General features: G+C 43.8%; 1 long non-coding RNA gene and 1 other non-coding gene across 3 annotated transcripts in view; one reads left to right on the top strand and one right to left on the bottom strand.

The window, feature by feature from the left end:
* Positions 1 to 1,825: 1,825 nt before the first annotated feature.
* The window catches only part of LOC128097554 (uncharacterized), a 94,089-nt gene continuing 71,729 nt past the window's right edge, over positions 1,826 to 24,185 (bottom strand). For both annotated transcript variants that reach the window (XR_008213900.1, XR_008213899.1), the window contains exon 5: positions 1,826 to 2,251. This is a non-coding gene — a long non-coding RNA (uncharacterized LOC128097554). The remainder of the gene's footprint in view (positions 2,252 to 24,185) is intronic.
* LOC128098051 (small nucleolar RNA SNORD22) lies at positions 6,034 to 6,158 on the top strand. Its single transcript, XR_008214086.1, has one exon. It is a non-coding gene; the product is annotated as a small nucleolar RNA SNORD22 (small nucleolar RNA).

Here is a 24,185-nt window from a genome sequence, read left to right on the forward strand (position 1 = left end):
CTGTAACGTCTGGTGATCCTGCCCCAGGCTCACTCTCCATTCCCACTTGCTGGTTGTGATTCTGATCCTAGACTTCCCTTCCCACGACAGGCCTGGGGATTCCTCAGCTACATCTTTATGTCCCGTCCGTCCATCACCCCCACTGCTCCTTGGTACGAACTGTGTGCACATCCCAACTGCTTTGCTCTCAGGCCTCAGCGAATTCTCTGGCACAAAATTAAATGTTCCTTGAGCAAATATGTGAGTTCATACTAAACTAACAACAAGAAATAGGAAAAGCATTGAATTGCTGCAGTGCCTACCCCTGTACATTTTCCTGGATTGCAAATACTACATTGGGTTGGTTGTAATGCTCCTCGGTGTCTAGGAAAAGGTGCACTTGGCCCCACCCCAAGCCTGTGGCCTGGCATTGGCTCAAACGCAGGCAACACGAATTGTTCCCCATCATCCTTTGGGCGCACACAGACTGAGCCAATCCCTGTGGGGTCCAAGGCCTTGCTCAGTCAGAGGGGAGGATTAATCAACACTAGTAAGGCTTCTTTCTTTCCCCAGTCAGCAGGAGCTCCGGCTCAGAGGGAAGCTTACCAGATGGAAGGAAGGCTGGAATCCAGGCACCACCCCACACAGAATCAACACTCTTAATTATTAGTCACATTAAGAGTCAGCATAACTGAGCAGAGAGGCCAGCTATGGAGACCAGTGTGGCAGGGATGGGGTGGGGTCAGCACAGTCTCTGAGGTGACCTTACAGAAGTATCTAAGATTGGTCTGCTTTTCTCTCATAGGAGAATCCAACAGAATCCATCTTCCTCTTGTAGATAAGTGAGAGCTTTGTTTGGCTAAATCTTGGGCATAATCCAAGGTCTGCATTCTCAGTCAGGGAAGTCCCTGGCTGCTGTTAATGTTAGGACAGACTGACTTAAAGAACCATCAGATTGCAGCTTCTGGTTGCTGCCGGCTCTCACCAGCACTAAGCCATTCTCTGAAAGTGAAGAACATTTGGTAAACGCACAGAACTGGGAGCCCCCCCCCCCCTCCCTGCAGTCGTCAGTGGAGAGAACACAATTGCTCCAAGTGGAGGGCTGACATCAAAAGTCGAGCCAGCACCCTCCTTATCCAGGCAGGCATGACACAAATACACATTTACTAGGAATGTCTGGGCTCCCTCAGGAGTCCTGGGCTTGCAGATCAAAGCTGAGGCCAGCACTCCTCCTGTCAGGGGAACCAGAACCGCTGTGAGAGGAACAAGGGCAAAATGACCTTTTAGCAAAGAGGCGGCAGCTGGAAAGAGCTGGGGCTCTTCCTGTGGAGTGTGAAGGCCAGACTTGTGGACAAAGGGAAGCTCCTGCTCCTACACACTCTGGCCTCGCTGCCCCTGACCCTGGCCCCTGCTGACAGGGTTAAGCCATGAAAGTGGCCCCTGTTTGTAAACATGAGAGTGCACACCTACCCCCCCCCCCACACACACACACCCAACACACAGCCATTTTACAATTTCTCTTTGTGGCTTTCACACACACTGTCATTTAAAGCTGCCGCAGCTTTCTCTGGCTAGCTGCGTCTCACTCCAGCCCTCTCAGCAGCAAGCCCGGAGAGGCGGGGAGGAAGAAAGCAACCTCCATTAACCGTGTCTTCACACTAGTCAAGTGTATTAGCCTGACATTTTAGAAACGAAGGCACATACCCTTCTGCATACAAATAGAAAAACTACTGGGGAGTGTACAACAAAATCTAAGCCATGGTGCTCTGATCTGGAGGAGAGGGAGAAAGAAAACAGATCTTGGCTACATTTTTGTTTCGTTGGATTTTTTTTTTTTTCTGCAGTGTTCCTATACACATTGCAGTTAGAGGAAATCAATGTGGATATTTTCTATCTTAAATGGGGGGAGAGTGAGTTCATTTTTGCTTCTTACTTTGCCAGGGAAACGCAGGACGATGTCTGGGGTAGGGTGTGTGTGTGTGTGTGGTGTGCACACACTTGAACGTCTAGTAACAGTGGAGCGTGCAGGCGCATGGAGAGTGGTGGCACTTGGGTGTTGCCTTCCATCTGCAACCCCCTGCTGAGTGAAGGCGCCATCTGCATTCTCCTGGCTGTGCTGAGAAACAGTCAACACCTCCTTCCTCCTCTCACAGCTCGAAGAGTATCAGGAACCTGTCTGCCACTGGGGACGAGGCTCCTTCTGGTGTGCGCCAGGAGTCTTCATGGAAAAGCTGCTTCCTTCGTGGGGCTTGAGTAACTCGTAGGACGTTAACTAGCAGGGACATGAACACACAGTCAATTAACCAAGCAAACGAAACATATTCAAGCAAATAAACAAGAAAGCAAAGGAAAACCAGAGAGGAGGAAGTAGGAGTGTTAATATGCTGTACATTACATTGACAAAATATTGGAAGCAAGCTAACTTTTTAAAGAAAAGTGGGGGAGGGGGTTCCTCTCTACTCGATTATTTACTTCTGGCAAGGACTTCACGGTAGATGCTGGCATAGACAAAGAAATACATGGGGAATAAGAATTCACAGGTAGGTAAGAAGCATGAGAGGCTAGGTGGAGCCAGGATCAATTCTGCAAGCATTAACCAGGGTCCAGGAAGAACTGCTCTGGTTCCTGCTGCAGCATTCTTGACAACCTAATAACCTCCCACCAGGCCCCACCTCCACGGGTCCTACCTCCTGAGGACCCAACATCCAACACATGGGCATCAGGGAGTCAACTACATCTAAACCATAGCTGTGGAAATTGCAAAGTAACTGAGGGAGAAATGGAGCCAACTAAAGGCCCTGACAGTGAGAAGCATGAGCCCAGACAAGGAAAACACAATACAGAAAATCCCAGCTTAGAAACATAAACTCTCAAAGAAGAGTGCGCATTTCTGTTCTGTCTCTAAAGGAAAAGGCACAGTGGTCATATATATAACAGGAAAAACTGCAGCAAAAAGCAGGTTAGCAACATTTTCTGAACTTTCAGACACCCGGATTCACAAGGCAAACATCTATCCAAAGATAAAGAGAAACAGGCCACATATGGGGGCGGGGGCGGGGGCAGCCACACGCATCACCTAGGCAAAGGGTGCCAAGTGCAAATCCAGTGCTAAGATTTCCCTAGAGTTTTAGAGTTAAAGGCTGGAGCATCTCAATGAGAGTGTGAAGCTCCTACTGCCCACAGACAGGAGGGCAGGAGTCTAAAGCCTTCTCTTTGTGGAGTGTCACTCTGTAAACCCCACCAGACACTTACTGGAAAATCAGGGGAAATCCCGAGAAAGCTTTTGTCCAGAGAATACCAGGGACATTGCAGAAACCCCCAGACCCACCTTCCTGCATTCTACATGGAAGGGTTTTCATCACGGGGGTGGGAGGGGTGGGAGTGGGGAGCAGTACCTCCGATGAGATCTACCAGTGAGAAGGGAGCAGGGTTGTTAAAGCCCCACCTGCAAGGAAAGGCAGGGTCATGCTCTAGGATGACCGAGGCTTCTGAAAACAGGTGCACTTGTGAGAGCCACAGCCCCAGGACCCAAGCTCCCAAGACCTGCCTGAGACTGAAGCTACAGTGGAAATCTGAGAGCAACACCCTCATCACCCACACAGTAGCGGACATCCGTGTCAGTAGACCATGAAAGAAGAAACGACGTTGGGAGGGGCATATGGGAAGAATGGGAGCGGTGGCAGAGGAGGAATGGGGCTGGTATGATCAAGACAAAGTATATACATACGTGAGAGTCTCAAAGAAACAACAAAGCATGTACATACATGAGAGTCTCAAAGAAACAGTACAAAGGTTAAAGTAAAATAGTGCAAAATAAGCCGGGTGGCGGTGGTGGCGCACGCCTTTAATCCCAGCACTCAGGAGGCAGAGGCAGGCAGATCTCTGTGAGTTCGAGGCCAGCCTGGGCTACAGAGAGAGATCCAGGACAGGCACAAAGCTACACAGAGAAACCCTGTCTCGGAAAAACCAAATAGAAAAAAATGCTTGTGGAAATTTCTCTCTAGGGAGAAAGAGCAGAAATCTTCTGATAGAGTAGTGACCACATCCTCAAAAGTAAGGAATCATTGAAGAAACGCAAAGCCTGTGCTACACCCTGGGTTACTTAGCCCAGCTCCTCCCTAGACCTGTGATACCCCACACTCAAGCCTGGAAAAAGAAAGAGAAATGCCAGTTTCCAAGCATTAAAAACACTACTTAAGTACCTTTTGTTCTTAAATCGTTCAGACACACACACTCAAGCACACACATATTCACACTTACAGACATGGCAAAAGATAATTTTTTTTTCCTCAGAGCACATTCTGAGAAGACAAAATAATCACCAGTAACGGATTTGGAACTCCTCAAGAAGAGAACAGAACAGGATAGATGAAATTCTTCAAAGAATAACGGCTAAAATTTTTCTAAAATTAATGACACTAATCACAAATCAAAATCATAGAAAACATCTAGCAAAACAAATACAAACACCCACAAGGTACATACACACATCTAGAGTTATCATCTGAAAACTGAAGGGAAAAAGGAAGTGAAATAAACAGCCAGGCAGGTGGTGGCATTAGTGACAGAGACAGTATAAAACCATGTGAGATGTCACCATGCACCTAGCAGAGGAATTCAACAGCCTGGCAATATCAAGTGTTGGTGAAGATGTGAAAAAACCCAGATGACAGTGTTCGGTGATACAAAATGGAATGACTACACTGGAAAACCGTTTTCTGGTTACATATGAAGATGAATAGACTCTTACCATACGATCAAGGAATCCTAAATCTAGATATTTATCCTACAGAAATGGAAATGCATTTGGACAAATGTTTGTTGTGACCCTACTCCAATTCCAAAACTTGCAAACAACTCAAGCATCCTTCAGTGGGTAAACGAGTAAACACAATGCACTTCTCCCATGAACTGGGATGGCTCAACCATGAGAAAGAATCAACTATTGATGCACATAGTAGAGATGCCTCTCCAAGGGTGCAGACTAAGAGACCATTTCAAAAGTCCAGATGCTATTTGATGCCATTTGTATGACAATCTGTCCGAGGCAAGGCTACAGAAAGGGGCAACGCCTCCGTGCACCAGGTCTTGATGGTTAGGGATGATCAGGGGTCCAAATGGCAACATCCAGAATTGTGGATAATAGAACAGTTTGTATTCAAAATGTGGTTTTTACACAAAGATATATGTATTTTAAATTACCCAACTGTATCTTCAAAGGATCAGTTTTATACTGCATTTATTTTTTTAAAAAGCTTTAAGACAAAAGAGGAAATAGAGACAGAGATCGATTTTATAACCAGGAAACGTGTACTCTAGCTAATGAGCTTGCTCTTCGGTGACCTTTGAATTAATTAATTCAAGTCCTGACTTTTTAATTATGTGGGACTACCTTGATTCTTAGCAAGGTTCTGTTTACATGGCAGCATAGTGGCCTTTGCCTAGCTACCTGGTGTCGTGCAGTTTGCACTGGGTTTGTGGTTTGCTGGGCAGAAGGATGGCATTCCAGTGGCTAGAGGGATTAACAGCCGCATGAAGAATGGATATAACATGCAGCTAACATGTTTCGGTTCATTCTGGTTCCACTGCAGATTCCTGTTGAGTTGTTAATTTATGTTTTACTCTTTTGATAATTTTTTTTCTCTTGCCTCCACGCTACAAAAGATATATAGCCTTTTGTTAGCTTTGCTTCAGAGGACCTCAGAGGAGGGGACTCAAGTCAGCTACTCTTCTTGGCTTTCCTTTATGTAAATCTGGACTAACAGAAGGTATGATGTTTAGGATTAAGGATGATGGGGCATCATTAGAAATCCTCAAGGGATAGATCCATAACCCGGATGCAGGGAGGACGAAACTTTCCAGGTTCTAACAACTGATCGGTGCCCTGAGAAAAGCTGGGAAAGGAAAAGCAAATTGTGCTCGAAGAGACACGGTTTGGGCCTTAAGCTCCCAGCTGTGGCTAAATTCTGGACATTAAAAAGCCCTTATGATTGAAACAACAATGCAAAGATGGCCAGGGCTCACCAACCTATCTTCTTGGCAAGAGTCTTCTGTCCCCCATGAAGAAGCATTCACACGTCTTACTTCTGTCCTAGCGCCAGAGCCTGAAAAGGTGAACCCACTAGGGCTGGCTGGGGGAGAAGAGGAAAATTTGTTCCAGAAGGAACTGTCTGAGGGATTGAGTTTCTGTATACAGACAGGGAAGAATTGTCAGTTGGTAAAAAGCATAAGGTGGCTTGTCTCTAATTAAAAAAAAAAAAATCTTCTGGAACCATTGCGCAACCTACCACAGACAAGACCAGTGATGAATGGAGTTAAATATTCTGCCAGTCCAGGCGGGCAAGGGCTTGCAATTAGATTCTCAATTATAGACAGCAAAAGTACTATAAAATTTCTTGAATATACCTTATTAGAGCCCTATCCCTATGCCTTCAGGACTCATCAGTTTCCAACTGCTGAAACCCCCCCAGAGGTGCCTGAGGGAGGCCAGGCTACTGGGTTGGCTCCACCAACAGAAGGGCTATCCAAGAACTTCCTGCCATTATCTTCCTTTGATTCTGTCTCACTTCAGTGGTGACTTCCTACATTAATGTCATTTTCTGTGTTAGTTTCTCATCACTGTGATAATCCCTAAAATAACAACTTCAAAGAAAAAATATTTCTCTCGGCTCAGGGTTTCAGAGACATCAGCTCCTAGTGGGCTGGATCCATTGCTGTAAGCCTGAGCCAGCCTGAGCATCATGGCAGGGAGCAGATGATGAGGTAGAGCCACTCATTCACGATGGACAGGAAAACAGAAAGGACAAAAGGTGAGGGACAAGATAGAATTCTTCAAGGTACACCCCGACACACACACACTCACACACAGGGACCTACTAGCCCCCCACTCTTACCCTCCACCACATTTCATTAATGCCATCATTTTATGAATCCATCAACAGATTAATTCATTGATAAGATTAGAGCCCTCAAGATTCAGTCACTTGTCAAAAGTACATCAGCTGTCAGTCAAGTTCCCCAAATACAGCCTTTACTGGAACTCTGGGATCAAACAATATATAAACTGCTATTTAAAATGCTTAGACCAAAATCCCTGACCCATGGTCTGCTTTAGAGCAGCCCAAAGTGAGCATTCCCAAGGTCTTGGCTACAAATTAGTATCTACTCCATGTTCATATTTTTAAATAATTGTACTGATTGTTATTGGAGAGAGCATAATTCCCCCATGATTCCACTTTCCATGGGGGAAAGGATACCTCATCACTTTCAGATTTGTATTGCCCACTTACTTCTCCATGGGAAGAGTTAATTATCAGATTGGTAAGTTTAGGAAAATGAGTTGAGAACATTTTGCTCAGCTCAGTCTATCTGGGCTCATATTCACTTTAGACCTGTTGGCCTCCAGCCCTGTGACAGGACCAAGGAGAGGTATATCTGTTACTGTTCAAGTAGATTGTCTCACTCAGAGGTTCACCGTTACTCTTAACTCAATTTAATCAGAGATCTAAGGGAGTCTCCAATTCTCTAATCAACTTCATCAGTAGTAAACTTAATATTGATCTCTGTTTCTCACAGTTTCTTTCTTAACTGATACCGAACTTTGAAGAACAAGAAGGGAAAATTGGTCATTGTTGTTTGAATGTTGCTCAAGTGTTCTCAAAATCAAGCCCATGATTTACTTGTTGACTGGCTACTTACCACAGTGTGTTCTTTGAGTTCTTCAGCAACCTCTCTCCACCATTTTGGTTTGGGGGAGATGATTCTGTTATTATTTTTTATTTTGTATCTGATACATCTTTTCTGTCCACTTTTAACAATTTCTTATCACTGGTTCTGAATATTTAGAATGCTATAGGCCTTAGACTGTCGTGTCCGCCTCGACCAGCAAGGAAGACGCAACACCAGGCTCTTCTCCAAGCAGTTTATTCAGGAACCTTGACCAATCTTCTGACCCCGGGGAAAGCCATCTTCTGACTCTGGGGAAAGCCAGCCCACGCCCTTTATAGCCACTGGGCAACCAACCCCGTAGTGCCACGTGGACAATGCCGATAGGGTCAGACATATGCAAGCAAGCCAGATTCCACGCCCAAGCCAAATAAGGAGTTGTTTATCCCAGAGAATACCTGCCATCAGGAAGGCAGAAACCGGACCCCGGCGCCATCTTTGAGGCGCGGCCTTGCACGGCTCTCTACATTAGATATTTTTCATATTTTATATGCTTGGAGTTTGCTGGCTGTTTGGATCTACAGGTTTACAATTTTCAAGTCTGAAAGCTTTTCAGCCATGATTTATTCAAATGCCTTCTGTTTTGAGCCATCTCCCAGTGCTCTACTCACGCATACATTTGGCTGTTGGGTACTGTCCCATAGTGCCGAGTGAACTCCGAGGTTTTCCAGTCTGACTTACAGACACGGTGAACTGTTTCCACTCTTACTCTGCACTTCCTTAAGTCATTTCTTCAAATGCACGTGCTGATCATTACTCTGCTGAAGACTCGAGGAATCCTTTCTGTGCCTCTAGAATCCACCCACAACACTCATTCACTGGGCTTTGGCTTAAGTACTCCAGACACTCTGATCCTCCTTGGCTTCAACCCGAGGATGCCTGTGGCCTCTGTTTGAGTTACACTGCCTGTGCTATGACCTACTGAGGACAGTAGGCCGGGGGCAAGTATACAATCACCTCGTTTAATTCCTATCTGTTGTCATGTCAAAACTAGGATGAAATAACTTTTTTTTTCAGGAAAACAAAAGAGGAGTGAAATCATCATTAACAGAGCTTTTATAACACAAATATTAAAAGTTCTTCTGGCGGGAGAAAAATTATTCCAAATGGAAACTTAGAGGACCCAGGCTTTGTCCCCAGCACCCACATGGTGGCTCACAATGGTCTGTCTGTAACTCCAGTTCCAGGGGATCAGATGCCCTCTCTGGCCTCCATGGACACTGAATACCTGTGGTACACCTACATATATGAAAGTAATCAAAATAACTTTTGAAAAATATATAGAGAGAGAAATATCAAATCCTTTTATTTAAACAAACAGCCAGGTTTTAGTACCAGTCATGAAATACTGTCTATGAATTTTCTACTGAAATAGAATTGTACCCTTATTACTGTCTTATTTAGGTTTTTTATTGCTGTAGTTAAACACCATGACCAACAATATCAATTTGGGGTGGGAAGGGTTTATTTTAGCTTATGGCTTTTAGTCCATCATCCAGGGAAGTCAGGACAGGAACCTGGAGGCAGGAGCAGAGTTTGTGGAGAAGTGATGCTTACTGACTTGCTCCCCATGCCTCACTCAGCCTGCTTTCTTACAGCATCCAGGACCATCATCAGCCCAGGGGTAGTACCACTCCCAGTGAGCTGAGCCCTCCCACATCAATCATTAGTCAAGAAAATGTACCACAGGCTTGCCTATATACCAATCTGGTAGGCATTTTCTCAACTGAGGTCCCTTCTTCCCTAATGACTCTAGCTTGTGTCAAGTTTACCAATAACTAGTCAGCACAATTACGTATCAAACTTATCTAAGTATAATTGGACCTGTTTGTATATTTGTTATTTTATTCCAGTGATCCATTTGCCTATAACTGCATGAAAGTGCCTTTCCAGTTTTATTTCAGCTACCACATAATTTAATTTTTGTATGTAGATCTTACCATATTATTAATCTTTTAAATTTATTTCATGAGCATATTTCAACATAATAAAGTCTATAGACAAGAATATATACAAATGGGGAAAACTCATAGCATTTCCGCTAAAATAAGAAGCAAGGGTGTCCATTTTCTCCACTCTTATTCAAGACAGCACTTGAAGTCTTAGCTAAAGTAGTAGGACAAGAGAAGGAGGTCAAAGGCATGAAGTCAAATATTCTATTTGCTGACGATATCATTCTATAGATAAGAAATCCTACAGTCTACCAGAAAAATATTAAATATGATAAACACTTTTAGCAAAGTGACAAGATATAATACTAACATGAAGAAATCATTATGTGTTTACCAACATACCCAATAATACATGGTATGCCAATATAATTAGTAATAGAAATTATAATAATATATACTATAATAAACGTTCTAGGGTAGAAATCAAAGAAACAAAAACATTAAAGTTTCCTTTAAAAGAAGAAAGAAACTTTGTAATAACCTACCAAGGCAGTGAAGAACTTTATGAAATTAAAACTTTAAAACATTTAAGGAAAAAATTGAAGATATTACAAAATGGAAGGACTTCCCATTCTTAGAATAATTAATGTTATAAAATCTCATCCCAAAATCAACCTATAATGTAATTCCCATCAAAATTTTGATGTCATTCTTCCGAATAATAAAAAAATTAAAATTCATGTGGAAGCACACAAAAAATTAAAAACCAAATAGTCAAAGCAGTCTTGAGCAAAAATAATAATATTCCTGATTCCAAATTATACTATAGAGATATAGTTAAAAAACAAGCATAGTATGGTATAAATACAAACACCTAGATCATAAAATGTAATAAGAGGATCCAGAGATAAGCCTACACAGTACAGTTGCCTGATTTTTTTCATGCAAGACCTCACTATGTATTCCTAGCTGAACTAGCAATGTAGACCAGGCTGGTCTCATACCTGCCTATGCTCTATGAGTGTTAGGATTAAAGGCATGAACCACCATACCCAGCTCAGCCACCTGATTTTGACAAAGAATTGAAGAAATGATAGCCTTTTCAACAAATGGTGCTAGGAAAACTGGATCCCCATACTTGGAAGACAGAGATATAAAGTACTTATCTCTCTCTGTCTACCAAAGTAAACTCTAAATTTATCAGACACTTCAATATAAGACCTAAAACTCAATGGTAATAGAGAGAGAAAAAATGGGGAAAAGACTTTGAGAAAGAGGCAAGGACATTCTGAAGAGGACATCAACAGCTCAGGAAATAAAGACAGTTAACAAATAGGCCTTGTGAAATTACAAAGCTTTTGCAGAGCAAAGCAAACAGTTAACCAAGTAAAGAAACCACCCACAGAATGCAAGAAAATCTTTGGTAGCTGTACATCTAACCAATAATTAATATAGAGAATAAACAAAGAACCCAAAAAAACTAAACAAGAACTCAAATAACCTAATCTGTAAATGGATTAATGAAATGAACAGACAATTCTCAAAAGGATAAAATGGCCACTAAGTCTGAAAAAACCACACATTTAACTTCATCAGTCATTAGAGAGATGCAACTAAAACCACTGTAGCAAGCTTTCTTTGGGGCCACCAACCAGCTCCCAAATCATGACACGGAGATGTATTATGAATTATGAACGTTCGGCCTTAGCTTAGGCTCCTTTCTTCCTAGCTCTTAGAACATAATTTGACCTGTTTCTCTTCATCTACATTTTGCCTCAGGGCTTTTTACATTTCTTTCATTCTGCATGTACTACTCTGTTTCTGGCTGGATGGTGACTGGCTGGATGGATGGCTGGTCCTAGATATCTCCCTTTCTTTCTCCCTCATTCTCTTCTTCTCTCTCCTCTCCTTATTTTCTCTTCAGCCAGCCCTGCCTATCCCTCTACTGCCTAGCTATTGGCCATTCAGCTATTTATTAGACCAATCAGGTGCCTTAGGCAGGCAAGACATCACATCTTTACATCATTAAACAAATGCAGCATAAACAAATGTAACACACCTTTACATAGTTAAAGTAATATTCTGCAATATAAACAAATGTAACACATCTTTACATAATTAAAGTAATATCCCACAACAAACCACAATGACAAATCTCTTCCAGTCAGAATTACAGTTACTAAGAAAGCAATACTGGCTAGGATATGCACTAAACAATGTATCCCTATACGCTGTAAACAGTGCATACACTGGTGGTGGAAGTGTAAACTAGCTCAGCCACTATGGAAGTCAGTGCAGAGGCTTCTCTTTTATACCACCCAGCTACATCAGTCCTAGGTATTTACCCAAAGGAGTCCAATGTTGCGGGACATTTGATCACACTGTGAAACTTCAAGACCGTGTCAGTTAAATTAACCTTGGATCAGGGGGCAGAGCCAGCTATTAGCCATAGAGAGTATGGAAGACCCAGGAATACAGACAGAGAGACACACAGGAAGGAGTAGGGAGGGACTTAGAGATTTTCAGTCTTTTTTTTTTTGGTTTGGGATGAGTGGAGAGAAGCTTCTCTTGCTGGGTCTCCTGCCGAAAAGGAAAGTCAGCTTCTCGGCTACTCTGACCTAGCAGGTTTTCACCCCAACATCTGACTCCTGAGTCTGTATTGGTAACAAGAATGAGAGACTTCGTTAAAAACTACATTTGGCAGCTGCACAGCACAGACAGTAGTTAAAATATCAGTAGACTCAGGTGCAGTCATGAAGCCCACAGATAGATAAACAACAGTCCAAGCCTATGTATCGTAGAGACACCTGCACACTGATGTGTATTGCAGCGCATTCCACATTTCACAAAGGAATGGATAAAGGAAATGTGCTATACAATGGGTTTTTTCAGCCACCCAGAAAAAAAGAAGCTACATAATCTGCAAGGGAATGGATGCGCCTGTAGATCATCACACTAAACAAGCCAGTCTCTGCCAGTCTCAGAGAGTCAAGTGTATGCTTCCTCTTGTTTTTGGTTCCTAGAGTTTAGGATTTAAATTTTATTTTATTTATGTGAAGGTATAATGCATGTATGTGGATACCTGTGGAGCCCAGAAGAGGATGTCAAATCCCTTGCTGGTGGTTGTAAATCACTTAGTGTACTGGAACCAAATTCAGGTCCTCTGGAAGAAAAGGAAGTGCTTTTAACTGTTGAGCTGTCTCTGTCTCTACAGCGCCATTTAGATTTTATGGAGATATATAAAATCAAGCGTGTCTATATGGCATCAAGTGGGTGTCGGTGGGAACACAGGGCTAACGAGAGGGGGAAGAGAAGAAAAGGGGGAGATGCAGGAGGGAGCATACTTAACATCCAATATGAACTCATGTGATAAAAATTGTCCTCTCTACAACGGTACCATGGACAATGAATGTACACAATGAAAATTTTAGTACCTTTAAACTTTTTATTAAAATATATTCGATAGGGCTAAAACCACATAATCAATATCAAGAAATGTCATGAAATTAAATAATTGCCTTATTAATGAAAATAAAATGGAACATACACATGAAACAAAATTCCCTTCACAATTTCCCTATGTTTAGTCTGCACTTTACACTTAAAAGTCAATGTGTCCACTACCTTGTGCAAAAACATAAATTCCTGTTGGGATTCTGACTAAAATTGGAATGAGATCAGAGAACTGTAAATTCTCCATGTAACAGTTAACCAACAGCATGTTTCCATGACACGGCTTGCTAGTGAAAGAGATGGAGGGCACGGGAAGTGCTGGGAATTGAGCTGAGGCCCTGGCAGCTCCTGACATCACTCAGTAAGTGCTGGGTGTTGCTCTGTATGTCAGCCAAGAAGCGGGGAGGGAAGAATATATGTACAGGACAATAAATCTGATGTGCCTGGCTTGGGAATCTCTCCTGAAAAATTAGCTTCTTTGGGGGGGATGACTTTAATTCCAAAAGGTCATCAAAAGGAGAACTGGGAGAAGGGTTGCTGTAGCTGAGGTAGTGTGTAGATACAGACAGCGGAGGGAAGCCTTCAGCGCTTGTCCAGGCACTAGCCCAGGGCTCTGCCTCTCGCTTGTGTGTGCTACTTGGCAGTCTCAACATAAAAGTAAAAGAAGAATGACATCATGGTTTTCTTTTCTTTTTTTTTTTTTTTTTTTTTTTTTTTTTTTTTTGGTTTTTCGAGACAGGGTTTCTCTGTGTAGCTTTGCACCTTCCCTGGAACTCACTTTGTAGACCAGGCTGGCCTCAAACTCACAGAGATCCGCCTGCCTCTGCCTCCCAAGTGCTGGGATTAAAGGCGTGTGCCACCACGGCCTGGTGACATCATGCTTTTCAAATGACGTAAAAATACAGAAGCATTAAATAAATCTTCAAGTAACAGGTGAAACATTACAGAATCTAAGGAATATTTTTCTCTTCATGCGGGGGGAGGGGGGCTGCTTCAGTGGGGTCCTTTGCAATAAACCTATGTGGTAGGTGACTAGCCATCTTCCCTTAAGAAACTTGGAGCTCACTGTGGGGGTGAGGGCTGGGTGGAAGGCAGGAGCTGCTGGGCTCTGATCTTCCCCAAGCTGCTGTCACAGTGCTCTTCATCTCACTGACGGCAGGGAGACACTGAAAGGAAGCCTTCCTTATTCTTAGACTTTCTGCGGGGTCGTGGTTCTGTGCTAACATGGTTGTACTTCCCCATTGAAGGGCTAAACTGTGAAGTCTCGGAGATAAAGGCTTGTGGCACTCAAATATAAATGTGCTCATATTTTGCCCAAATCCTTTCATATAGGAATTTCAGAGCAGTGTGAAAACTATATGTCAAGTTCATACATCCTGGTCTCTCTCATGTGAGACAAGAGAGGAGCAGGGAGTTCTGAGGGCTTTTGAGCGGCAGACCTTGGAGCACCACACTGACTGCATCAGATAGTCCCTCTAGCTCAGGACTATGCCTGCCTGGGAGGGAGTTTATTAACCACACACGCAACAGATTTAGCAATGATTTCTTGAACTAAATTCTCAGCTCTGAAGTATCTACCAGGCAGGTTCAAAGGAAGGATGAAAGAAATCTCTGATGCCAAGGGGTATTATCTACTCAGGGGGGAAACACATTGACACGATGTAGGCAAAAGCATGGAGTCCTTGCACATAGTCTGATTTCATCAATGTTGTGTTCCCCAGGCCTGACTATTTAAAAAAAAAAAAAGCCACTGAGCTAAACATTCCCACAGTATACAAATGGCAGTGTGGATTACCAGCACCACATAGGTCCCCAGGACAGAGAGGACTCTTGATGGGCAAAATGGAGTGGGAACAAGTGCTAGCCGAGAGACTGACCTGGATCTCCAAACTCCTGAGAATGAATGTCTAGATGACAATTGACCTCACAGATTTCTCACTCTGTTCTGGGGAACATGAGAGAAAAAAAGATATCCCAAGCAGTTCTTGTCATTACTCAATAAGGACCAGTTCAGTCATCCCATAAATGGTTTCAGCCCATGGCAGCCTTTATAACCCAAGGGCCCAGGCTTGGAAAGATGAAGAACTTAAGTAACCCTTGTCCTGTTACAACATCGAGTTCTGGAGGATGTCTTCCCTTGCCTCGGCCTCCCGCCTGTGTCCTAAGACATTCTCCATGTCAGAAGCTGACATGTGCTCTCCTTTCTCTTTTGACCTGAAGAACACAGGCAAGAACTGCTGTGACTCTGTCACGGTGACGGAAAGGTTGGCGCTGACTATGAGCAGGTTACTCCCAGGCCCTCAGGCAACCACAAATGAAAAGAATCTGTCACGCTCAACGTCTCCTGGGATGGCTGCTTTGGGATACTCCCTTGGGAAACACTGACTAGACACAACACACTTTTGTGCTAACCGTCACCCATCACCCTTGAGGAAAGAGCGAGACTGTGGATAGTTCTGGGATGCTGTAATTAGCTGCAGGGTTCTCTTAGCATCAAGGAAATCAGATGGGAATCCAACCCCTGCAACCTGCCCCTGTCTCCTGCCTTCCTACTATTAGGTTTTCATTCTGTTTTTAACATTCCTCCTCTGGGGCAAAATATGGACTGTCTCCCACAGACCTCCACTGTAGCAGACCAGATGTGCCCTGGTGCAGTCTCTGGCATCATTGGCAGTATATCTGTTCTTTGACCTTGTCTGAGGATCTTCACTGTTTAGCAGAGATTGGGAATCCACTGCCCACATTCCCAAGCTAGCCACTACCTATTTTTGTAAATGAAGTATTAATGAGTCACAGCTCTACCCATGCACTTACATTACCACCTAAAACTGCTTCCCTGATACAACAAAAACATTGAGTAATTGTTACAGAGACCGTGCTGCCGTCAAAGCCTAATATACATGCTGTCCAGTCTCTCACAGAAAGTTTGATAACTGGCAATACAGAACAAAAGGAATCCTGTGCTTTTCAGGTTTTAAGATTCGTTTTTATTTTATGTATATGGGTGATTTGCCTGCCTGTATGTCTGTGCACCACATGCATGCAGAGCCTGCAGATGCAAAAAGAAGGCATCGGATTCCCTGGAACTGGAGGTACAAGCACTTGTTAAACAGCCACCACATGTGTGCTGGGAATCAAACCTGGGTTCTCTGGAACAGCAGGCCACAGAGCCATCTTTCTAGCCCTCAATTCTGTATTTTTCATAGTACCCAACATGCAATTGCATGTGTAAATAAAATGTATTAATTCCTACCCTCTTCAGATAATAGAAATTTTCTACGTTGATGGGTAATTTGTCTTTGCTCAAAAGAATCTAATAGGATAGTTTCTGTGTTTCTGATTTATTGGCTCCCTGTGTGGCTATGGGCTTCAAAGCAAGGTTGATAAATACAGAAGCAAAACATTTTGGGATATCCTTACATGAAGTTTCACAAGATAGAATCATAAAACTAAAATTTGGTGGCATTATCTTGTTTTGACACATACCATTCTTCCTGGTATAAAACTATCAAGTGGAAGAGAGCTGACAGAAAAATAATATTAATTTCACTTTTAGTTAGGACAAAAGGAAGTAATTTCAAAGATTTGAAAGAGAATTGGGCCTGGCTAGAAGGCAGGAGTTGCAGATACATGACAGTCTTTCCCACATAAATGGGATGTACTGAGGAATTGCATACAGACAAGTGGCCATCTTGGCTGCCTGATTAGAAGCAATCTGTAGAACTATATACTCTCAGCTAGCTGACAGTTGTTGGCTTCTATGTTTTCTTGAATTTGCTGGACTTTTCCCCCTTTTAGGAGGAAAGTTTGCTCAGTTAACAAACATCTCACATACCAGCAGAGCACCCCAGGCATGCTAAATAAAATATCTGCTCCTTAGAAGTGAGACTCCACTGGGCACTGTAGAGGGTCCCAGGAGTGGATCCCACACAGGAAGCCTCAGCTAGCATTGGGTATGTGGAAAGTATGAAACTTACTTACAAGTGGTATAATTTACTTAACTACAAAAATAAGAAACGTTTAAATATTATTAGGTGGAGCTCTGGGAACCCCACATTAGATGGGAGGAAGGATTGTAGGAGCCAGGGGCATCAGGAACACCACAAGAACACGGCTCACAGAATCAATTGAGCAGGGCTCCTAGGGTCTCACAGAGACAGGAGTAACAATGATGGAGCCTGCATGGGTCTGAGCTAGGTCCTCTGCATATGTGTTACAGTTGTGTTGCTTGGTGATCATGTGGGGCTCCTAACAGTGGGACTGGAGGCTGTCTCTGGCTCTTCTGTGACCCTTTTTCTCCTACTGGGTTGCCTTGTCCAGCCTTGATATGAGGGTATGTGCCTAGTCTTATTGTAACTTATGCCATGTTTGGTTGATATCCCTGGGAGGCCTGCTCTTTTCTAAAGGGAAATGAAGGGGGAGTGGATCTGGGAGAGAAGGGAGGTAGGGGGAGGAACTAGGAAGAGAGGAGGGTGCTGTGGAATAGTCCTTTTGTCACTGTGAAGATGTGCTGCTCTCATTGGTTTAATAAAGAACTAACTGGCCAATAGCTAGGCAGAAAGAGATAGACAGGAGAGTCAGACAGAGAGAATGCTGGGAAGATGGAGGGTGGAGTCCCCAGGAGACTTGGAGAGAAGGAAGATCAACATGTCATGTTAAAGAAAGGTACTGAACCACGTGTAGAACGTAGATAAGAAATATGAGTTAATTTAATTTGTAAGAGCTAGTTAGCAACAAGCCTAAGCTATTGACTGAGCATTTATAATTAATAAGTCTCTATGCCATTTATTGGGGAGCCAGTGGTCCCAACAAAAAACCCTGCCTGCAGGAAGGATGGGAAATTGTGATTGAGATGTAATATATTTGAGTATAATAAACAAAAATTTAAAAGAAACATATATTTTCAAATGAATAAAGGAATCTGTCAACAAGATTGAAGAGAAGATAATACACAAGCATGGAAGGTCTTTCTCTATACTCAAAGTATTTAACTGAAAATGGAGAGTAGCCATTCATATTTGCTATGACAATGGGGCGGGTAAGGGGTTCCTCCTCTCCAAGAGTCACGAATCTGACAGCTCCCCACTCTTCCCTGGGACTCTGAGGACTAGGCTATTCCATATGCCTGTTCTGTATTGGTTCCTATCAGCAATTTACATGGGGCAATTCTGACTGTGCTGAACACAGTCTTAGTTATGTCCAGCTGTCCACTTCCCCTCTCCTCCTAAATTCTTTCACTGAGATCTTTATACTCTTAATCTGATATGAGAAAATCTGACCTCTTGACAGTTGTTCACAGAAAATGCCTCCTTTCTTAGCCCTCTGACAAACAAGCTACTTTTCCTTCCATGTATCATGTTTCCTCAGGACCCGAAAAAAAGTAAGCATTGTGATTAACCATTGCTGCTTCTGACTCAGAGACCAGTAATGTCTTCTCTTTCTTCAAAATCCTTACTCCTTGCCCCTCAAACTCCCACTTGATTATTTTGTCTTACTGTCAACTGACAGAATAAAAGCAATTATTGAGGAGCTCTCCTTCCTAGTATAAATACATGGACTGATGACTCTCGGCCACGTTTTGACCCCCAGAGGATGTCTGGCTGTGTCTATAGACATTTGGTGATCACAGCTGAGGCAGAGGTCAGGGATGCTAGAAGTTGAACAAATATGCTCTAGAACACCAATAGTGTTAAGATCTAAATCAGCTTGTACAAACACATCTTTCTTCTGCTGTTTGACAGAATAACTCAGCCCCCATCAATTATCTTGGGCCAGAGAGATAGCTAAAGACATTCACCACACAAGCCTAGAACCCTAAGTTCAGTACCCAGAACCCACATAAAAGGGTGAAGAAAAAAATAATTTCACAAAGTTACCCTATGAACTGCACACACATGCCATGGCATGTACATCTACACACACACACACACACACACACACACACACACACACACACACACACACACACACACAGCATGTGCATACACATGACTGTAAATCAATTTTGGGCCAGTGAGATAGTTCAGTGGGTAGAGCCAAGCCTGACAACCAGAGTTTGATTCTCTCAGATCTAACCCACAGATACAAGGACCCACCCCGGAAGTAGCTCTCTGACCCCCCCACACACATTGTGGCCTGCACCCACACACATGCACACAAAATAAAGAAGTGCACTAACATACTTTAATTTTTAAAATGAACCATTTCTCACTTTCAAGGACTTTCCTCCAGAAATGATTGCTTCAGCATGTTTTCAGGTTTTCCCTGTCAGTTATTCAACAAAAATGATTCTATGGCAGATACATTTTTAATTAGTTCTTTGAGAATTTTGTATAACATATTTTGAGCATATTCACTCCCTCTCCCCCAATTCTTCTTAGACCCAATCCCATTCCCTCCCCACCAAACATTGTGTCCATTTTTTTTTATCCCCAACCAGGCAAATTTGTGCTACCCAAATATCTTTGGATGTGTGGCCTTTCACTGTAGCATGATTCATTTATCAGGGGTTATACTCCTAGAGAAAACTGACTCCCGTTCTCCCAGCAGCTAATGATTGACAAGAGTTCCTTTGGTAAGGAACGTCATGCACAATTCTACTCCCCCTGATGGGAATTGATCTGGTTTAGACTTGGGCAGGTCTTGTACATGCTGTCACAACCACTGTGAGTCCATATGCACAGCTGCCCTGCTGCGTCCAGAAGACAGTTCCCTTGTAGACATCCACTGCCTCGGGCTCCTATATTCTTTCTGACTTCTCTTCTGCAATGATTTCTGGGACTTTGGGAGGGGTACAGTACATATGTTCCATTTAGGGTGACCATTCTGAAGTCTCTTTCTCTCTGTGCCTTGGCTGCTTGTAGGTCTCTGTGCTAATCATCATCTACTGCAAACAGAGGCTTCTCTGGTGAGAGTCAGGAGAGATGCATTGATCTATGGGTATAATGATAAGTCATTAGGGGTTGGTTTAGTACTACATCCATTTAGCAGAATAATAGTAGTAGATTCTCTCCTAGGATCTATGATTTGTCTAGGTACAAGTTCTTGTCCTACTAATTATGCCAGGTATGGGTGTCACGTTGCAGAGCAGGCCTTAAATCCAATCAGAAAGTGATTGGTTATCCCCCAACATTCATGCCACTATTGCACGTGTGGGCATCTCTTGTCAGGTAAGTCATTATGTTAGTTCACAGGGTTCACAGCAGGGTAGTAGTGTGCACATCTTCAAGTGCTATGAAAGCTAGCCAATAGGGATGAAGCTTCCAGATTGATTTTTCCATGTTCTGGATTCAGGTGCATGGTGTTTGCAGCCATATGGTCTTATTGTCAAGTTCAGGAGGGTAACCAAGAGCATTGGTGATAGCCTGTCATATTTGGGGGGTCCTTGGTACCTTACTGGCCAACAATTCTGAAAGAAGTAACCCACTCCTGGAAGTAGGTTTTGTACTTGTTTGCCTCTGGTGTGTAGTGGGGCATTGCCACCCCAATATAGGATAATCCATTTGAACTCTTTTATGTATGTGTACATACTTAGTATCAGGTCTCCATGTGACCTTTGGGAAAAAATTCTTAGTGTTGTTTATCCCTCTTCCACCCTTCCCTCTGCTGTCCCATCCCAATTTACCCCTTCTTTGTTCCATAATTCCTTCTGAACCCTTCAGACCATGCATTCCAGATGTTCTTTGTGATGAGGGTACCAGACAGATGAAAATCCCTGCCCCTGTGCAATTCACATCTTGGGAAGAAAAGGAAACCAGTGAGCACCACACCAGTGGTGGGTTAAAGGAGGAGGAAATCGGTGAGCAGAGTAGAAGACACGCAGGCGTACAAGTGTGGAACCTGGAAGGAAGGTGGCCAAGGAAGGCCGACAACTACACCAAGAGTGAAGGAGATCCAGACGGAAGTTAAAAAGACAGGAGCTACACAAAATCTGGGGACGAGCATCTAAGGTAAAGGCAGCAGCAACCAGGAGGGGTCTGACACACCAAACAAAACCAAGCCTGGGAAACGAAGTGTGAGCACAGATTAGCTTGGTGGATGGAACCAACTCTGGAGAGGAGACAGGCTTTCCTATGTCTTCTTCTTCTTCTTCTTCTTCTTCTTCTTCTTCTTCTTCTTCTTCTTCTTCTTCTTCTTCTCCTCCTCCTCCTCCTCCTCCTCCTCCTCCTCCTCCTCCTCCTTCTCCTCCTCCTCCTCCTTCTCCTCCTCCTCCTCCTCCTCCTCCTCCTCCTCCTCCTCCTCCTCCTCCTTCTTCTTCTTCTTGAGACAGGTTTCCTCTGTGTAGTTTTGGTGCCTGTCCTGGATCTCACTCTGTAGACCAGGCTGGCCTCGAACTCACAGAGATCCGCCTGGCTCTGCCTCCCGAGTGCTGGGATTAAAGGCATGTGCCACCACCACCCAGCTATGTCTTCTTTTTAAATATAATATATTGCAACCAAGGAGCATTATTTTGAATATTTTTTAATAGGCTAGTACAGAAAAAAAAAAAACACATTACCTGGATTGAACTGGGAGTGATGTTTCTCTTACAGTTGTTTTGGTATACTTAGCAGTGAGCTCAAAGGCACGAATGAATAGTTTCCCAGGTCACTATTGTTTTCCATTTCTTTCTCACATCCACACACTCTGGCCTTCAGGTGCTCCAACCCCAAGACGCAGTCCTGATGTGCCTCCTTCCAGACACAACTCAGTTTAACTGCTTTCTCCCTTTACCTGGAGCATCCCACACAGGCCCTTGTCCTCATGCCTGGGAGCCGTGCAAGCTGCCACTCTACTAAATAGGCAGCAACAGTGCTGTGGAGAGCCATGTTGCACTTGAGGCAAAAGGAAAAGCCAGAAATGGTGGTACTGCTTTTCCTTTAAATGCTGTTATTGTATCCATGTGGACTTTCCATGGCTTTTGCCTTTTAGTATTCCATTACTGCCTCAATGTGTTTTCTGTCATTCCCCTACATTCTAACCCAAGGCATATGCCTCAGTGGTACTGAAGCCAAGCCTGCTGGGCCAAGACAGAAAGGCAAGAGACACTAAGATGAGCGACCCCAGAACCCCATAAGCTATCTCATGCACTGACAAAGGCCGCTGGACGACACTGAGCCCTCTACCAAACGGCTGCTCTACCCAATACAGCGATCCTAGCCACATGTGGCTGTGTGAACTTCACTTAAGAAACAAGCACAGGAGAGGAGGGAGCCCCTGACACACCTGGAAGCCTCTGCCAGCTCCTCTCACCTTCCCCTCCCCTGTCAACCTGCCAAATCCCTCACCTACTTATCAGAAAAGAATGGTGCATATCATCTTAGGAGATGTAGTCATTTGTTCCTTCATCCTTCAGTCAACAAACGTGTATAAGTGCCTACTGTGTGCTCTTCTCATCAACAGGTGTAAGTGCCTACTGTGTGCTCTTCTCAGTCAACATGTGTAAGTGCCTACTGTGTGCTCTTCTCATCAACATGTATAAGTGCCTACTGTGTGCTCTTCTCATCAACATGTGTAATGCCTATGTGTGCTCTTCTCATCAACAGGTGTAATGCCTATGTGTGCTCTTCTCAAACAACATGTGTAAGTGCCTACTGTGTGGTCTTCTCAATCAACATGTGTAAGTGCCTACTGTATGCTCTTCTCAATCAACATGTGTAAGTGCCTACTGTGTGCTCTTCTCAGTCAACATGTATAAGTGCCTACTGTGTGCTCTTCTCATTAACATGTATAAGTGCCTACTGTGTACTCTTCTCAATCAACATGTATAAGTGCCTACTGTGTGCTCTTCTCATCAACATGTGTAAGTGCCTACTGTGTGCTCTTCTCAGTCAACATGCATAAGTGCCTACTGTGTACTCTTCTCAGTCAACATGTGTAAGTGCCTACTGTGTACTCTTCTCAATCAACATGTATAAGTGCCTACTGTGTGCTCTTCTCAATCAATCCCTTGAAACCCACATCATGTTGGCCTTCATCCTGAAGCCCTGGGTAAGTTCTCATGGATTTTCTTCATTCCTGAACAAAGTTGCATTCTATAGAGGTAACCCACCAATGTGGGAGGTATCTCTCTAAATCTGACCATTAGCTAGGGCTCTGTTATTTAAGTTTCAATCCTTATTATCTCCCAGTGAGTCAAAAAATATTCAAAACCCTGGTGGTGGTCTTCACAGACAAGAACCAGTAAGGCAGTGCTTAGCACTCTGTCTCAGTAGACTATACAGTGACAGGTTGGCTTTGTTGTCCAGTGCCCAGAGGTCCAGGAGGTGCTGGGGAGCCAAGGCAGGGGATACTAAAAGATTAGGGAAGTAACTACTTCCTAACCAGTATAGAGCCACCGAGTCTACAAGTGCCCCTGCCACTCATTGCCTAGCAGCTGAACACGGGCCCTGTTTACAGCTATGTTCATAACTATAGAAACAACTCTGGTTTCTGCCTGATCACTGGGCCTTACAATTACAGCCTTGGGCTCCTGCAGCAGGATGGTGAAGGGCAGCTAACTCTTCCTCATGTGTCAGTGAGTGAGCTCCAGCCCTCAGCATGGCCCTCACAGAAGGGGCAGGAGTCTTCCTCGAACCGTCGGGCTGCAAAGGAAGATTCGTGTGGATGGGATTCACCCTCCTCAAGTTGTCTGGTGATGACTAGCCTGAGTGTACGGTAAACAGCTGCTCCTTTCATATCGGGCATTCAAAGCATGTTCCCAGTCACTGAACCGACAGCACGCAGACCTACTGAGAGCTCACACACCCAGCATAATCACTGATGCAACACAAGCTCATTTGTGACCCTGACAAGTGAACTTGAAGCAGACCGCCCCCACATTCCCCTGCCTCGCGCTCCTCACTGTATGGAAAACTACAGCCACTTCCTGGAAAATGCCGCTGCCCAGGCAGCTGTCGCTAAATTCTTGGCCTCTGCTAAAGATTCTCTAGTTTGCTAGCATCTAGCACAAGGCTGAGTACAGAGAGTGGAAAGAGGCAAACCTCTGCCCCCCTCAAAGAAAAAAAAAGAAGCAAAGTTGGGTTTGTGTGAGGACACCTCATGCTGTCTCTTTGAAGTTCTACTCTACCTGCTGCCTCCAGAGAATTCATTCTGCTCATCTTGCCTGAGAGGCACGGTCACTGGACATGTGTGGAGGTTTTCGTCTTGTCTATCATG

Source organism: Peromyscus californicus, unplaced genomic scaffold (assembly GCF_007827085.1).
Source record: "Peromyscus californicus insignis strain IS unplaced genomic scaffold, ASM782708v3 Scaffold_5__1_contigs__length_169319896, whole genome shotgun sequence".
NCBI classification, from domain to species: domain Eukaryota; kingdom Metazoa; phylum Chordata; class Mammalia; order Rodentia; family Cricetidae; genus Peromyscus; species Peromyscus californicus.